The 17,003-nt window shown below is 46.3% G+C and overlaps 1 long non-coding RNA gene across 2 annotated transcripts in view; it reads right to left on the reverse strand.

Moving 5' to 3' along the window:
* LOC121022433 (uncharacterized) overlaps window positions 1–17,003 on the reverse strand; it is a 30,632-nt gene that overhangs the window by 9,797 nt on the left and 3,832 nt on the right. Inside the window, exons 2-3 of one of the 2 annotated variants that reach the window (XR_005786940.1) lie at window positions 12,319–12,415; window positions 12,072–12,221 (exon numbers count right to left, since the gene is read on the reverse strand). This is a non-coding gene — a long non-coding RNA (uncharacterized LOC121022433). Of the gene's footprint in view, window positions 1–714; window positions 903–12,071; window positions 12,222–12,318; window positions 12,416–17,003 lie in introns of those variants that run through there. The other variant, XR_005786939.1, reaches the window with a different exon arrangement.

Consider the following 17,003-nt stretch of genomic DNA (forward strand, 5'->3'; position numbering starts at 1 on the left):
TTTTTTTTTTATTGTGGTAAGATGTATAGGATACAAAGCGTAGGATACAAAACTTTTTTTTTTTTTTATCGTGGTAAGATGTATACGATACAAAATGTACGAACATCTCTAAGTGGATAGTTCACGGAACATTAAAGTACTCTCCCACTGTTGTGCAACCATCACCACTCTGCAAGCTTCAGAACTTTTTCATCGTCTCAAACTAAAACTCTGTACTGGGGCCTGAATTTAACACAGGTACCTATGAGAGCCTGCTGGGGTCCAGTTTGGCCCTCAGACCTCCTAGTGGCTTTCTCTTCTGCTGCTGTCCCTAACCTGATCAGACCTGTAGTGGTCACCGTGTTCTGGCCCTTTCCTGGTAGGAATGACTCAGGTACTGATAACAGCAGAGAAGAGAGCTGCACCACAGTTGTTGAGTTTTGTAGCGAGAAGGGACCTCTAGGGATCCTCTGCATGGCCCTTCCACAAAGCAGAACCACAACTACCCCATAGCCTACCTACATGCCTCAGTTAAGACTTGTTTAATGAATGGATGAATCTGGAAAGATAGACACTATGCTGAGAAAGGAGACTTCCTAGCTGGCTACTCATGGTCGTAGGGGGATGACAATGCATGTCCTTTGAGGTCAGAAAGATCTTTGTCCCTTTGTCTCTTGCTAAGCCTGTGGCTAGGTTTTCCTCTGTTACACCACGAATGGAAATAGTCATTCTTACCTCATGGTACGAGGCTTGAGCGAGGCAGTGCATATGAGGTGCTGTAGCAGAGACAGAGTAGTAGAAGTTCAATGATGCTCGTTCCCTCCCTTCCACCTGCCAGACACTCTCACAGATGCATCTCGGGAAACGACTTCCTCTTCTTTGACTCCATTTCCATTTCTTATTGGCTCCTTTTGTGTCGCATCCTAAGAAACAGAAGCTTCCCCATTACCTTTGCCTTTTAAAGCTAGGGTTCTATTAGTAAGAAAATGTGAAAGGGGAGTATTGTTTGTCTTTATCTGAAATTGAGCCTCCCAATTTCTATTTTATTGGATGTGGTTGTGATTTATTAATGTTATGTGTTCTCTTTCTCTCCTCCCCTCCCTCCCCATACAATCACCCATATAGGCAACTCCTCTCATACCCTACACTAAATTATCCTGTTTTTAACTGTTTTCAAATCCAAGAACTTGGCTACATTCCCCTGAGACAGAGGACAGAACTTACTATGGATACCCAGCATTTATTTTATTTTATTTTTTTAAATTTATTTTATTTATTTTATTTTTTTATTATTGTATTTTTTAATTTTTATTTATTATTTTTTATTTATTTTATTTTTATTTTATTTATTTTATTTGTTTTAAGTTTATTTATTTTGAGAGAGAGAGAGAGAATGGGGGAGGAGCAGCGAGAGAGTATAAGAGAGAATCCCAAGCAGGTTCTGTGCTGTCAGCCTGCTGATGTGGGGCTCGAACTCATGAACCTGAGCCAAAATCCAGAGTCGGATGCTTAACCGACTGAGCCACCCAGGAGGTCCTTGTTTGTTTTTATTTATTGATTTTTTTTTCTCTGAAAGAGAGAGAGAGAGAATGGGGGGAGGGGGAGGGAGAGAAGGAGAGAGAAAGAATCTTAGGCAGTCTCCACACCGAGCGTGGAGCCCAATGTGGGGCTCAATCTCACGACCTTGAGATCATGACCTGAGCCAACATCAAGAGTCAGACACTTAACTGACTGAGCCACCCAGGCACTCCAGCACCCAGGTTTTAGTAGTAACCAGGTCCTATCATTCATTCTCAAAGATGTTTCCTTCATCCACCCCTTCATCCCAATTACTTTGTACCTTTATTCTCACCTCCAGATACTAATATGAGGCCACAGAGTAAGTAATTTGTAGAAATCAAGTGATCTGGCTAAAATCAGTGGGCTGCGGGACTCCATCTTTTCTGGTAAGTAGTTGGAACACTTCAAACCCAAAGGAAAGTAATACACTTCAATTTTAAATCCATACTCATTGGGCATTGTGTTTATTCAAGGATTCTGGGAGCAACGTGGGCTTACAAAATCTGTAAATCTGATAATAGAGATTTCAAAACAGTATTTTAGAATAGTCTCTTCACCGATTTCTGTCACTGTGTGTCCTCTCTTCAGCTGAATTTACACAAAACTTGCAGACTAAAGTTCTAAAAACGGCACTGGTGACTTTGGGCCCAAGGCTGTACTAGGGAACGTAGTCCATTTCTCTAGGCTCTGGGGATCTATTGAAAGATTTTTGAAGCTCTAGAATAACATATTCATATTTATATTTTTACTTTTTACTTTTTTTGTAATGTGTATTTATTTTTGAGAGAGAGAGAGCGAGCACGAGCGGGGAGGGGCACAGAGAGAGGGGACAAGAGGATGCAAGGCGGGCTCCACGCTGGCAGAGAGCCCCATGCGGAGCTCGATCTCGCGAATCACGAATCGTGAGATCGCGACCTCAGCTGAAATCAGATGCTCAACCGACTGAGCCACCCAGGCACCCCCAGATTTATATTGTTAAAAAGTATTGGGGCAACGTTGAGAGAATGCACTGGAAAGAGAAAAGCAGAAGCCAGTTAGAAAGCTGGTGCCATCATCCAGATAAAAGATGGTGAGTGCCTGAGGCAGGGAAGTGGCATAGTAGCAGAGAGGAAGAAAACTGGTAGAGAGGAGGGGGGACGAGCAGGAAATGGTCATGGAGTGTCAGGGATGAGAGGAGTGAGGACTATCAGACTCAGCCTTTGACAACCCAACAGATCGTGATCCCTTCTCTGAGCAGCAGAATGAAGCTGTGCGTGTGTGCATGTATGTGCGCACGTGTGCAGACAATGAAATCCATTTTGTAGCTGATGATTTAAGGTGTCTGGGAAGGCCTAGTAATGGAGGTCCACAATGGGTATGGATTCAAGAAAATATTTGGGCTGGATTTGTAGATTTGGGGGTCCTGGGTACAGAGTTAGCTAATAGTTGAAACCTGAGAAGTAGCAGGGAATGATTGGAAAACGGTCAAAGAAGGAGCCCCAAAGAGCACAAACACCTTAGGGACAGGTAGGAGTGAGGAGCCATTGAAGGCAACTGAGCAGTGGACAGGGAGGTAGAAGTCAAATTCAGTGTGATGTCCTGAGAATCAAGGTAGAGGGAGGCTGAGGAAGAAGGGATGGCTCCACGCGTTCAGAGCCAGCAAAGAGATCAAACTGAGGAAGTGAACTCGGGTGAGAAGGAGGAGGAAGGTGGCAGAGACAACAGCCTGACTGCGGTGGAGCTGAGGAGACACGAGATGAACTGGACACAGGCAACGCAGCTGCATGGCTCCTGCAGTGAGTGTGCTGGGAAAGGAAAGGGGAGAAATGGGGCAAGTGTAGGCAGAGGCAGGGCTGAGGGCCGGGGGTGCCTCCACATGGTACAGGATTGGGGGAGGAGTCCGCAGAGTGGGAGTCGGGCACTTGCTGTCAGTTACCCATGCAGAAACCAGCCCTCTCTTCCTGGGTGGTAGGCTTCTTCCTACCCTGAGAATTCCAGTTCCTTTTGTCCAGTGATTGGTTTAAGATGGACATGTGACCGATATCAGGCCAATAAGATATAACGGGAAATCGGCTGAGGTTCTCTGGGAAGTATGTTTTCCCTTGATGAGTAACATAGTCACAGGAAGCGGGGGGGGGGGGGGAACCTTTAAAATTTATTTGTATGTTTGTAATATTTGTATATGTTTTACCCCTGCCTCTTTCGTTGCTCTGCTGAAGGCTGTCACTTGGGGGTGTGAACCTTAGAGCTGCTGCCACATCCTTGCAAGAGTAAAGGGGTGAGCTGAGCTGGTGGGCGGGTACAGTCAGCCAAGGACAGCAAAGCAGAAGGATGGTAACACAGAGAGAGAGGGAGACACAGAATCCAAAGCAGGCTCCAGGCTCAGAGCTGTCAACGCAGAGCCCAATGTGGGGCTTGATCCCATGAACTGCAAGATCATCACCTGAGCGAAAATCAAGAGTCAGACGCTTAACCGACTGAGTCACCCAGGCATCCTGGGGGGCAGATCTTTCTAACAGTTCTAATTGGCCACATTTTGATTGTCATAGAAGATAGGGCTTTGGATGTCATGCTTTTCTCTGGAATTTAGGCAAAATAGCAGTGCTCTCTTGACTGAGGATTCGAGAGGCAGAGCTGTATTCCAGACCATGGGGCCTGATAGAGATCCAGAGATGTGCAAACAAAGGAGGCAGGAGAGAAACACCCAGAAGGCGGAACACTCTTCTCAGGGCTCCTGAGGAAGGTACAGGTGTCTGGGAATTGAGTACCCACCCTGGAGAAATGAACAGTCCAGGGGAGAGAAAGTCCTAACATGTAACTAATAAAGACCGAGTATAACAAGCACAGGGTTGGAAACAATGGGGGTTGAAGGAAATAGATCTAGTTAGCAGTTACTAGAATATTCTAGGTAAGCAAAAACTAGGCCAGTAGCCGGGGAGATGGAAAAGAGGGCAGGATACAGGACGCCTCGCTGAGATAGAATCAGCAAAAACTGCCAACCTGTTAGATGTGGGATGTGAGGAGAGGAAGGGATAGAAAGACAAATCAACTCGTACAGCATCGAGAGAGGTCTTTAAAAATCCTCTAAATCAAGGGTGAAAACCAAACTGTCATTTCGCTATGGAATACCTTCTTCAACAAAGCCAGACACAGACATTCAAGGCACTTGGGGGTAGGATGTGTTTTTCCCTTTTCCCCCTGCTTGTTCAGGAGTTGGACACACACCAGGGCAGGAGAAGAGACGCCAGCCCCGGTGTTCCGCACAAGGATTCGTACAGGTCTATGCAGGGCCAGTTCTATGGGCGCGTGACCCACGCAGTCACACAGGGGCCCGTGTTTAGAGGACCCTGTGCTTGGTTTTAACGTTCTGCTACCGCTCTTTGAAATTCTTAATAAGCTCTGAACGAGGAACTCTGCATTTTCATCTTGCACTGGGTCCTGCAAATTAGGAGCCCGAGCCTATGGTAGTTGGTGCTGGGAAGAGAAGCAGAGGTTAGAGGCCAAACAACGCAGTCCTTCGACAAGCTCTGCGATGCCGAGACAGCCAGGGTGGCCGTGGACGTGAAGAAGAACGTCCTAGCAGCCGGAGCCTACTGTACAGCATTGCTGTGAGTATTGCAACCAGCAAAAACACGGGAAGAGTTCAGAACAGCGTCTGGCGCGTAGTGATTTACCATTTAAGTGTTTGATGGCGTGATTAGCCCCTCTCTGCACCGACTCAACAGCTGACAGCTTGAGGTTATTCATTCACAGGGTCACAGTTAAATTTCATTTTCAGTTTTAGGGGCACCTGGGTGGCTCAGCCGGTTGAGTGTCCGACTGGGGTTCAGGTCATGATCTCACGGTTTGTGGGCTGGAGCCCCACACCGTTGGCTTTGCGAAGACAGCTCGGAGCTATCTTCGGATCCTCTCTTTCCCTCTCTCTCTTCCCCTTCCCCACTTGGGCTCGCGGGCTCGGGCACACACTCTCCCTCCCTCTCCCTCCCTCTTTCAAAAATAAGCATTAAAGAAAATTTTTAAAATTTCATTTTCAGTTTTAACCTATCACTCGCCATGCAGCTCCGGGCTGATGATTGATCTTCGGGGGGCTGGGGGGGAAGGGGAGGAATCCAACAACAATAAATATCATAATAAATAAATGTGCACTATCGCATCCTGTCACCTTCCTGACAACGCTCTTTTATGTTTATTTATTTTGAGAGAGAGGGAGAGAGAGAGAGCATAAATGGGGGAGGAGCAGAGAGAGAGAATCCCAAGTAGGCTCTGTGTTGTCATTGTTGAGCCCAATGCAGGGCTCAGCGCAGGGCTCGAACTCACTAACCAAACTGTGAAATCATGACCTGAGTCGGACATTTAACTGCTTGACCGACTGAGCCACCCAGGTGTCCCTAAAAACGAATCTTGAGCTCCCTGCTTCCACCCTCCCTGGATCTAAAGGAAGATTATGTCCCTGCTGTCATCAAGATAATGGCTCCTTCCCGCACTTCCCTCCACTTCCATCTGAGTCCCGAGAGCCTATAAAGTGTACAACCTTTGTCCTTTAGAGTACAGCTCTTGACTGGTGGTAAAAAATTAAAACCCTGGCCCGACACCTCTATTCCATGAACGCTTTTCCCAACCAAAGTCTGAAAGCTGTTCCTCCTACCCCTCCTAGTCTTAGATGTTCCCAACATGTTCTTGGTAAGAGGGAACTCTCTCTTATTGTCCTAGGGTTTCAAGTCGGCAGGGACTGCACATTTTTTCCTTAGCTAAAATAGTTGTGGTTTTTCCTAAAAACTTTGCAAGTTCCCTGTAGACTTGGAAATTCCCTTCTTGGTTATAGCTCTTAATGGATGCAGAAGAATCCTGGCCTGGTCCTATCTTTCCTGCCGGTCTGCTTGCTGTGTGACTCTAGGAGGTCAGCCTAAACTCTCTGGGCCTCAATTCACAAGGATTTCCTTAGCTGGGGCAGATTGGAGAATGGAAAGGTTTGGGGAGGATTTATTTCCGGAGGACCTTGGAAGAAGAGATTTATAAATGTCTCTATGGTAAGAATAACCATTTGGGGAGCTAACAACCCATTTAGATCCCTCCTCTTGAAAAAAAAATGAGTTTAATAATTTCCGCTGCTAATTACTAACCCTCACCCTCACCTCCATGCCTGCCTCCACTCCCGGCTGTTGATTGATGGAGTAGATAAGCTGTAGTCTCCCTCTCCCACCTATGTGCACACTTCTGACAGGCCCTAGATAAATAGGAGGCAGAGGCAAGTCCTTAGAATTATTATTATCATTATGATGACTATTATGCTTTCAGCATGAGAAACAGGAAGTGAAACTGACTAAAACATCCAGCGATAAATGCCTAGCCCCATCTCCTCCGCCAGACTTAAAGGCAGAGAAGAAGCCAGCCAAAGAAAACTGTGGGCCACAGACTCTGTCAACCCCGTGTGTGTGGGGGGGTGTGTGTGGGTGTGGGTGTGGGTGTGTGGGTGTGTTACAAGGACTGTCTCTGAATAACTAGTTTCCAGGACTTGTGATCTTTTACCCTCATTCTAATGCCCATGCTTCCTCCTTCATGTGATATCCTCAGGGGCCTTTCTTACGACTTCCTTCCCCATTTCCTAGAGAGAGCGTCCCATGGCTCTCAGAAGATGTTAAGAGGACCAGCCCAGTGAGTAACTGGTGCATCCGTACATACCTTGCCTGCCGAGGCCAGGTCTGAGCCCTACACCTTTTTCTGTCGTTTGATTTGTCCCCACGGCAGACATATTTCCTGGGCCAGAGGCCTTTCTTCCCTCACCTTTCAGGGGAGCCCTGTTTTCTCTTCTGGCCTGGTCACCTGACACTTCATCTGCTTGGCTGATTATTCACAGCCTTTGTCTTTTTCAGTAATCGATTGTGGACGAACGGTAGTCAGAAAACAGGGCATCAGGGCCAATGTAATTATCCCACGTTGACATTTCCATTTGTAGCACCGTGGCCTCTGGAAACTCTGAAAAATAGTGAAAATGACCTGATTTTCATACTACCTTGTTAGCGCAACTTCCCGTGGAGAAAAGAGGAGACAGCTGTGTGGGGAGAAAATGAACCAAGCTGGTGTTTCAGAAATGCCTTCTCATTTGGACAACGTTCTGAAAACTACAGAGGGAACAGATGAGGAAAATGCATCAAGGAGAGGTAGCAAAGACAGAGAAAGAGCGAGCAGGGTGCCGGGCTCTTGTGCCAGTCCCGGGGCCCATGTCTTTTTATGGCTTTTGTACCAAGATCTTGAGCCAGAGTAACAGAGTGTTGGAATTTTGCTTTGGGAAACATATAACCATCGTAGTCTCCTTACGATTTAATAAGGTCCCAGTGAAGCCTACCCAGGGGTTGGGATGGCGCTGAGGCCACAGCAGGGTAACTGACAGAAGAAGAAAACTCCAGCATAGAGCTCTATACCCCAAGTTGTGACGACAGTTGTCTGCCTCCGGATCGTCCCCTTCCGGCTGGCCCTGCTCCCTGTCCAGGAGACCGTGGTGCCTAGGAAGACACTGTTGAGTCCTGGCTTCCTGTGTTCAAACCCCCATTCCAGTACTTCCCGTAAGCCACTAAGATTCACTGGGCCTCAGTTTCCTCATCCGGACCCCTGGAAGGATATTAGTAACACCTACCCTATAAAGTTGTTGTGGAAATTGATTGGATTAACACATGGAAAGCACTTAGAAACCCCATCAGGAAGACACTAAACCATATGGGGGCCATTATCATGATTTTGTCTTGTGTGCCACCCTCCATTCCATCCATCCAGGAGAATGTAAGTGTCACATTCTTTTTTTTTTTTTTTTAATTTTTTTTTCAACATTTATTTATTTTTGGGGGGACAGAGAGAGACAGAGCATGAACGGGGGAGGGGCAGAGAGAGAGGGAGACACAGAATCGGAAACACGCTCCAGGCTCTGAGCCATCAGCCCAGAGCCTGACGCGGGGCTCGAACTCACGGACCGCGAGATCATGACCTGGCTGAAGTCGGACGCTTAACCGACTGCGCCACCCAGGCGCCCCGTAAGTGTCACATTCTGTGACAAGCATTGGGTGAGTCGCTAGGGATGGAAAGTTTGCAAAACATAAATCTCCGGGGGCTTCGCTCCCTCTGCGGGGTTTCTCTTCTTAACAGAAAATAGGTGGTGTCGCACTGACTTCCATTCTTCCTGGTTCCTTGACCCTGTTCCTTGACCCTGTTCCTTGACCCTGTTCCTTGACTGCCTTCATTTGCTGCTGCTGCTCCCCTGCTCTTTCCCTTCCCAACTCTGCAGAAGATAGGTCCCAGATGTCTCAGCCAAAAAAGGCCCCAGCGTCCTGATAGGCTCTTCTCTGACTTGTCCTGGTGAGGGAGCCCTGGGAGGGGCAGGGCCCCAGGGAGGGTGCTGGTCTTTCTGCTCAGCGGCTCCCCCTTCCCAGGCCCTGGGCTCCTCCACACACACTCTGGAGAAGCTGGAGGAGGGCCACCAGGCTCTGTAATAACCACACTTCCTCGTGGTAAACAAGAACCAGATTCCTGGGGAGTGACGCGGGCGGGAGCCCTGTGGCCGATCAAGGCAGCCGTGTGACTTGAAGGAACACCTCTGCTTGGCCTTGACCTGTCTGGGGAAGGTTGAGGGGAAGGCTGCCCACATGTCCCTCTTTGCTACCCTTGCAGCCGTACTCTGAGCTACGGGGTCCTTCACACCGGATGGCCCTGCAGACTCTGGCTCTGGCATCCTGGCTTAGTCTCACAATCAGGGAACATCTGCCCTGTGTCTCCTGTGTCCGCATTTGTCTCACCCTCTTCCCTACTCCTGTACCTAACTCCCACCCTTGGGTGCCTCCCCGTCCCCCCCGCACCCTGCACGAGGAATCGTATGCTTCCCTCACTGTTACCAGAAGAAGCCTCACAATCCCAGGAGGATGGCTTGATCCCAGGAACTCAAGAGTGAAGGCTGCCGTGGAGGCTGGGCCAGCCCATGAGCTGCCTGGGCCTTCTGACTTTGGGTGGCTGGTCCAGAGCTTCCATCTGAACAGCGTGACTTGGGAGTTTAGGATCTGATGTCTCAGAAATGGAGGCCAGATAGGGTCCCTGCTAGTTCTAGTTCCTGGGTGGAAGGTTGGACTGGCTCAAAGACCTCTAGAAAGGGCTCCACAAGAAAGGGGGGGGGGGCAGAGAACTGGGGGCTGAGGGCTTAGGACGGGAGGGGGCAGTTTATTAGATATCTTTTTGGGCGTTTGCATTTTGTTCCATGTGAATGTATTGAAGTTTCCAAAATCAAAAAAAAAAAAAAAAAAAAAGACTTCTGTGAGTTGGTAAATCTGTATGTTAAGTTATAGAGAAGTGTCCCTTGACCCTTGTCCCCTTGACGGTGAGACATCCAGCTTAGACTTCAGGCTTAGAAGGGCCGTTAGAGGCGGGTGGCTGCTCAGGTCTGGGATTTTCCGAGCGTCTGAATGATTTGCAATGTTGCACTGGAAGGAGAGGCATTGCTGAGCACATTGGTCCAGGAGGAGAAAGGACGTACCTGCTGTGCTCCTGTGATCCCTCCGGGTCTGGAAGGCCAGGAGTCTCCCATCTAAAGGACCGCAGGAGCCCGGCTCCACCTAGAGAGGTCAGCCGGGCAGGCCATTTGTGTTACCTTGGTTCCTGGGGGTCCACAGGGAGGGGGTGGGCCAGTGCCAGCACCCTGGAGACCCAGTGTCTTCTCTGAACGTGCCAGAAGCTACCTCAGTTTTCAGGCATTGTGTATTAGTCTTAAAACTTGTTTCTTTAAAAACATTTCTCTCCTTGGAGCGCCAGCGTGGCTCAGTCGGCTAAATGTCTGACTTCGGCTCTGGTCATGATCTCATGGTCCGTGGGTTCGAGCCCCACATCAGGCTCTGTGCTGACAGCTCAGAGCCTGGAGCCTGCTTCAGATTCTGTGTCTCCCTCTCTCTCTGCCCCTCTCCTGCTCATGCTCTGTCTCTGTTTCTCAAAAATAAATAATCGTTAAAAATTAAAAAAAAAAAAAACAACTCTCTCCTTTTTATTCTCAATCCTTACATTCATGTAATGTGTTGAAATTTGCATAGCACTTGCACATATGTTACCGATGGCTCCCTATTGCCCAAGTCCAAAGCTTTAGTAGAACTTCTAATCTTTATATCTGCCTCCCACCTCACATCTTGACACTTTACCACACACATCCTATATTCCAGCCCATGCCGACCACCTGTTGCTTCTACGAGCCACACAATGTCACCTTTCTCTCCATTCCATCATTCAGTGCTACCTCTTTCTCCTCCCCTTCCATGAGAACTCTTGCCCGTCTTTAGATGCCTAAGTCAGATGTCACCTCCTCGGGGAGGACTTTCCGGATGAATCTGTCTTATTTATGAGTTCAGGAGCACCATACTTAAACCCTCTCAAGGGCCACCTGGTAGGGTGGCTATTACCAAAACTGAAACCAACCAAACCAACGCTAGAAAGTAATGGGTGTTGGTTAAATGGAGAGACACAAGAACTCTTGGCACAGCTGGTGGGGATGAAAAGATGCAGCTGCTATGGAAACAGCACAGGAGGCAGTTCTTAAAAGGAATGAAACAGAATCATCATATGATCTAGCAATCCTGCTTCTGGGGATAGACCCCAAAGCATGGAACGCAGGGGCTCCAACAGGCATTTGTACATGGTGCTCACAGCAGCCGAAGTGTGGAAGCAAACAGGTGTCCACTGAGGGAGGGACGGATAAACAAAAGGTGGTTCATACATACAATGGTGTATGCATACACAGAGCCTTAAACAAAGAAGGACATTCGACACATGCTACAACATGGCTGAATCTCAAAGACATTATGTTCGGGGAAATAAGCCAGTCACAAAAGAACAAATACTATATTTGTATGTATATTTGTATATGTGTATATGTTCATATATGTGTGTGTGTATGTATATATATATATATATATATATATATACACATGTATATAAGCCAGTCACGAAAGAACAAATACTATATCTGTATATATATTCGTATGTGTGTATGTATTCATATATGTGTATATATATATATATATATACATGTATATAAGCCAGTCACAAAACAAATACTATACTTGTAGATATATTTGTATATGTGTACGTGTATATATATATATACACACATATATATACGTACACACATACATATATACATACACACATACATATACACACATATATGTGTGTATATATATGTATATATATACATACACACATATACGTGTATATATGTATATATACACACACATATATGTGTACATATATGTATATATACATACACACATATACGTGTACATATATGTATATACACACACACACACACACACACACACACACACATATATATATATATATATACATAAAAAACTTCTTCTCCAGGCACCCAAGGCCTGTCAGGGGCATCAGGGCATCCCCATGCCCAGCACAGTACTTGGCACTAATCGGTGCCACCCAGTCCATCTTTATTGATACGAGACGGGCACAAAGGTGATGGTGTGTGTGGGGGGCATCTGCAGGTAGGTCTCAGGCTGGGCCACATTCCAACTCACCTCTTTCAGCACATCTAAGTTTCCTCTGCACCTGCCGCTCCACTGGAGGGGGGGCGGGGCTCTAGCTGTCTTTCCAGCACCGTGGGGAGCCCCTTGCCAGCATCAGCAAGTGAGCATCCAGGAGTGACAGGGACTTGCCTGCAACATGTGCTACACGGGTCACACAAAAGGAAAAACTTACCCTTGTGTTATAACAAGGCACTGGAAGTCCTGAGAGTGTGGTTTTTAGGGTCACACACCTACCTACCTATATGGTGCTATAGTTGTGGTCTTTGGAGGAAGGAGACAAATGAGGTGATTGCCATATGTCCTTTTCATCTCCACAGTATTACAGCTTTCATAGCCTAAGAAGATAGGTGGGGAAAAAATTAGCTCCTACCTCTGTCGTGAAATGAGCAAAACCAAAACAAAACATAGTATATGTACTACATGTACCTCACATATTTAGGTCCTCCCTCAAAAGCTTATACGTGCTAGGATCCCAAACTCATTAATGCTTCATTGACTTTACTCAATGCCTTTACCTCTCCTAGAGGGAGAATCTTTGGAATCAGAGTAAACTGCAGGTGGCAGAGTGTGTTTCCTTCTCCTGAACCATGCACACAGGCTGAGATGGCATCCCCAGAGAGGCCTGGCAGGTGTCAGGTAGCTGGACCACTTACAAGAGCATTTAGGACCACAGACTTTGACATATGTGGGAGCAGCATGAGTCTGAAGTCTGGCTCTTCCCACTCCAGTGCGATGACTTCGGCCGGGTATTTAACCTTTCTGGGCCTCGGTGGTTTCCGTGATCCAAATGGCAGAAATACTACTACTTACAGCCTTGTTGAGAGGATGGAAGGAGATAATTGGCATGAGAATATCTACTGCAGTATCACGGCTCACGTTTATAGAGGTCAATTACTATGTGTGGGTAACAGTTCATAATGTTTCATGTGTATTTAAGTTAGGGAATTATCACCCCCTTCATTATAAAAAGTGCGTTCTGAGGTGTGGTTAATATGGCAAGTGGTAAGTGGTGGAGATGGGAGTTGAACTCAGAATTTGATTCCCCCATGCTCTACTGCTTGAAAATTACCTTCTCGTGTGAAGCTAATATCATCATACCCTTAGGAAACCACTAGCCATTCCACACACACGCTGGCACACCTCCTCTCCCCCTTTCCTACCTTCCCACTTCCGTTTACTTTACTTTTCTTGTTTTTTTTTAATGTTTACTTATTTATTTTTGAGAGAGAGAAAGAGACAGAGAAAGAGACAGAGAGAGAGAGAATCTAAAGCAGGCTCCAAGCTGCCAGTGTGGAGCCTGACACAGGGCTCAATCCCACGAATGGTGAAATCTTAACCTGAGCCAAAATCAAGAGTCAGACACTCAAGCAACTGAGCCATCCAGGCGCCTCTCTGTATACTTTTCTTAAGTGATGGAGGGAGCAAAAAAAAAAAAACCCAAAAACCCAAAAACCTGGGGACACAAGATTACCAGGAAAAGATGAAATGACCTCCTGGGTTGACACACTCTGGTTGTGTCCCTGGATGTCCCCTTTTCCTTTCTCCCTTCCCCAGTTCACTCTCCAGGCTGAATGCTCATCTGAGTTGTAACTGACACGCTCAATACAGGGTAGTTTGAAGGGGCAAGACTGACTACAGGGACAGGGACCACAGCCTTGGGCCGTTTTGAATGTGGTAGAATATTTACCTCTTTTCCCTCCATTTCCCATACTAATGTGCAGAATTTATAATTAGGCATCTTGTAGTCCTGATTAGCCTCATTTGTGGTCCCTTTAAACATGTTATGTTTGTTGATGGGCAGAGGCTAAGTTTCCATTCCCCTCTGGGTACTTCCTTCTTTCTCTTTCCATTCCCATTCTTCCCCTCTAGTCCAGCTGCTCCCTGCTATGGCATTAAACCCTCAAAGGTTGGGGTACAGAGAAAGGCATCGGGGGGTGGGGGAGCAGAGCATTTCTTCCCCTCTGGGAAGCCCTCAAGTAGGGCATTGTCAGCAGCATTTGCTTTGGGTAGAATTTCTTGCTGTGGACCAGCTCTTAGCACTTTCAGAGATTTCAGAAATTTTTGTAACTAAGGGTTCTTCTGTATCTGTTATCCTTGAAGACATTGAAGACCCTCATTTTACCAAAGAATTACTAGCCTATGACATGAAGACTGCTTATCTCTCCCTGGTCCCAAATCATTTTCCTTCCCAACGGTGAGTTTTCAGTGGACAGATCTTTTCCTGTGAATCACGCTCCCTTTCTTCAATGTTCTGCTTTTTGCCATGCTAGCATTGGATACAAAGTCTACTTTATCTGTGTGCCTATGCGTATCCATCAGCCAGTGGATGATTCTATCTCATCAAGAGCATGCTATCTGAAAATTTCCAAGAAATTCACCTCCATAGATCCCTACCCTCTGTCATCCAGTCATAATGTCACAGCATAATAAAATAGGAGATGTTTACTCTCTGATGGTGTGAAGGCCGGGTAGGGGAAGCTTGGAGAAGAGAGTTCACTGTGGAGTCATATTTACCCCATAATATAACCGAGCTATGCAAATTAACATAGACCTATACTAGAAGGTTGAAGGAAATTGAAATGTGGGAGATTTAAAGTATATCTGAAAATGGAAACTATAGCCCATAGCTCTTTGGGCCATTCCTGCCCAGAAATGGCATATACTATCTTTCTGACATCAAGAAGGATTTGTGGGTATATGTCTGCTCAGGGTTTAGACTGGGGGCCATGATCATGGACTTTGGGTCACAAAGAACTGGGTTCTGTCCTTTGCTAACTCTGTCACCCTAGGAAAGTTATTAATTCCTCTAGGACTCAGTTTCCTTTCCTAAAAAATAAATGAATGAGGATAACAGTACATACCCCATAAGGCTATATAATAGGTAGGATAAGTAAGAGTTAAGTTTGGGAGTGATAGAAAACCTGGTATATCAGTTACTATAACAAGAAGGACATTTATTACTCTTTTATATAAAAGTCTGGGTAAGTGTGTTAGGGTTGATATGATGGATGCTTGCTTCCCAGGACATAAGCTGCTTTTATGCTTTCGTTCTGTCATCCTCAACCTACGGCCTCTATTTCATGATCCAAGATGGCTCCTCAAGCTCCAGCCATTAAATTTTCATTCCAGCCATCGGGGAAGAGAAAAGAGGAGGAGAAGGAGAAGGACTACCTCTACCTTTCAACCCCTTCCATTTACAAGTCATTGGCTAGAACTTAATCTCATGAACACAACCAGCTGTAATGGAGGCCGGGAAATGTAATTTTTAGTCCAGGCAGTCATGTGCTTAGCCAAACATTGGAAGGTCTTTACTATTAAAGAGGGGGAAATGGGTATTGGCTCAAATACCTAGCAATCTGCCACAGATCTTTATGAGATGTAAATATGATGATGCACAGAGTAAGCACCCAATCATCACCATTACCATCACCATCATCATCATCATCATCCCCATGAGAATGTGGAGAATACTTTGAAACCCATCACCAGATGTTTATTTTAACCTCATCTTGTTAATAATGTCATTCTTATCCACCTCCCTTTTAAGACACTATTAGTTTTTTTCTTTTATGAAGGTCAGACACTTATACCTTATGAAATAAAATTATGGAAAGCAAGAGAAAACTGAGGAAAACAAGGGAATGGTGAACACGGGATTCTAGATAATGGTTCTCTTTGACGGTGGAAACAGAGGTGGGGTGGTATGGGGATGGAGAAACCACCTAGTTATTTCATTGTCAAAGACCTCGTTTTTATTTTGGGCAGGAGATTCACAGGAGACTCTTGCGTTGTTAAAAATAATGAATAACCAAATAAAAGCAGAGATACCTGGACCAATGATCCAATGTTGGGGCTGTGTTGTGAATCAAGGATTATAATTAATCTGACTCTATGCAATGAGGTCTTTAACGTTTATTTTTTTGGGGGGGGGGACAGAGAGAGACAGAGCATGAATGGGGGAGGGGCAGAGAGAGAGGGAGACAGAATCGGAAACAGGCTCCAGGCTCTGAGCCATCAGCCCAGAGCCCGACGCGGGGCTCGAACTCACGGACCGCGAGATCGTGACCTGGCTGAAGTCGGACGCTTAACCGACTGCGCCACCCAGGCGACCCTCAATGAGGTCTTTAAATTGTACAATATCACATGGCATATGTCTGTATGTCAATAATAGACAAAAATAGTGCTTTCTATCTGCATAGAGCTTTAACTTTTGAAGTGCTTCTACACATCCATAAAAACTGCTTAAGAAGTTCATTACACATGGCTGAGGGCTTGGTATTATAAAAATAGGACTTTGGACTTGTGCGTCCTAAGGGAAAATCGTTTATTTTATTCTTACAGTAGTTTTGTGAGGCAGGCAGGACAAATGTTTTATCACTATTTCACAGATGAGAAAGAAGGAACTGAGAGGGCAAGGGACTTCAGTGAGGTTGTATGGCTAGTTGGTCAGCAAAGGAACTTTAGACGATCTCTTGCCTAGTGCTTCTTCCTTTAGGCAAGCTCACTCCCGGTTATTACGCATCTGTTAGGCATTTATTCTGTGTTACATGCCAGGCACACCATGCCGATATGTTTGTGTTTACGTAGGTGCGTGTTTTCCGGGTACTGTGTGCAGTTTATGCGATCTCTGTGCACACGCACACATACACGTCCTTGTTGTCCTTGTGTGCCCCGAGGCCTAAGTGGCCCATGTAACTCCAGGAGGAATCCCCAGCTGGGGTTTCAGTTGTCTTGTTATTCCTAGGTCACTGGGCTTCAGCATCTCCCCAGAGCCCCAGCTAGTTAGGAAGGCAGCTTTGGTATCAGGGACAGATCTCCAGGCAGTGGGCACAGAGCACAGCAATGCTTTAATAAAAGAAGAAGAAGAAGGAGGAGAAGGAGAAGGAGAAGGAGAAGGAGAAGGAGAAGGAGAAGGAGAAGGAG

Source organism: Herpailurus yagouaroundi, unplaced genomic scaffold (genome assembly GCF_014898765.1).
Source record: "Herpailurus yagouaroundi ecotype Mexico unplaced genomic scaffold, PumYag 403, whole genome shotgun sequence".
Taxonomy (NCBI): Eukaryota; Metazoa; Chordata; class Mammalia; order Carnivora; family Felidae; genus Herpailurus; species Herpailurus yagouaroundi.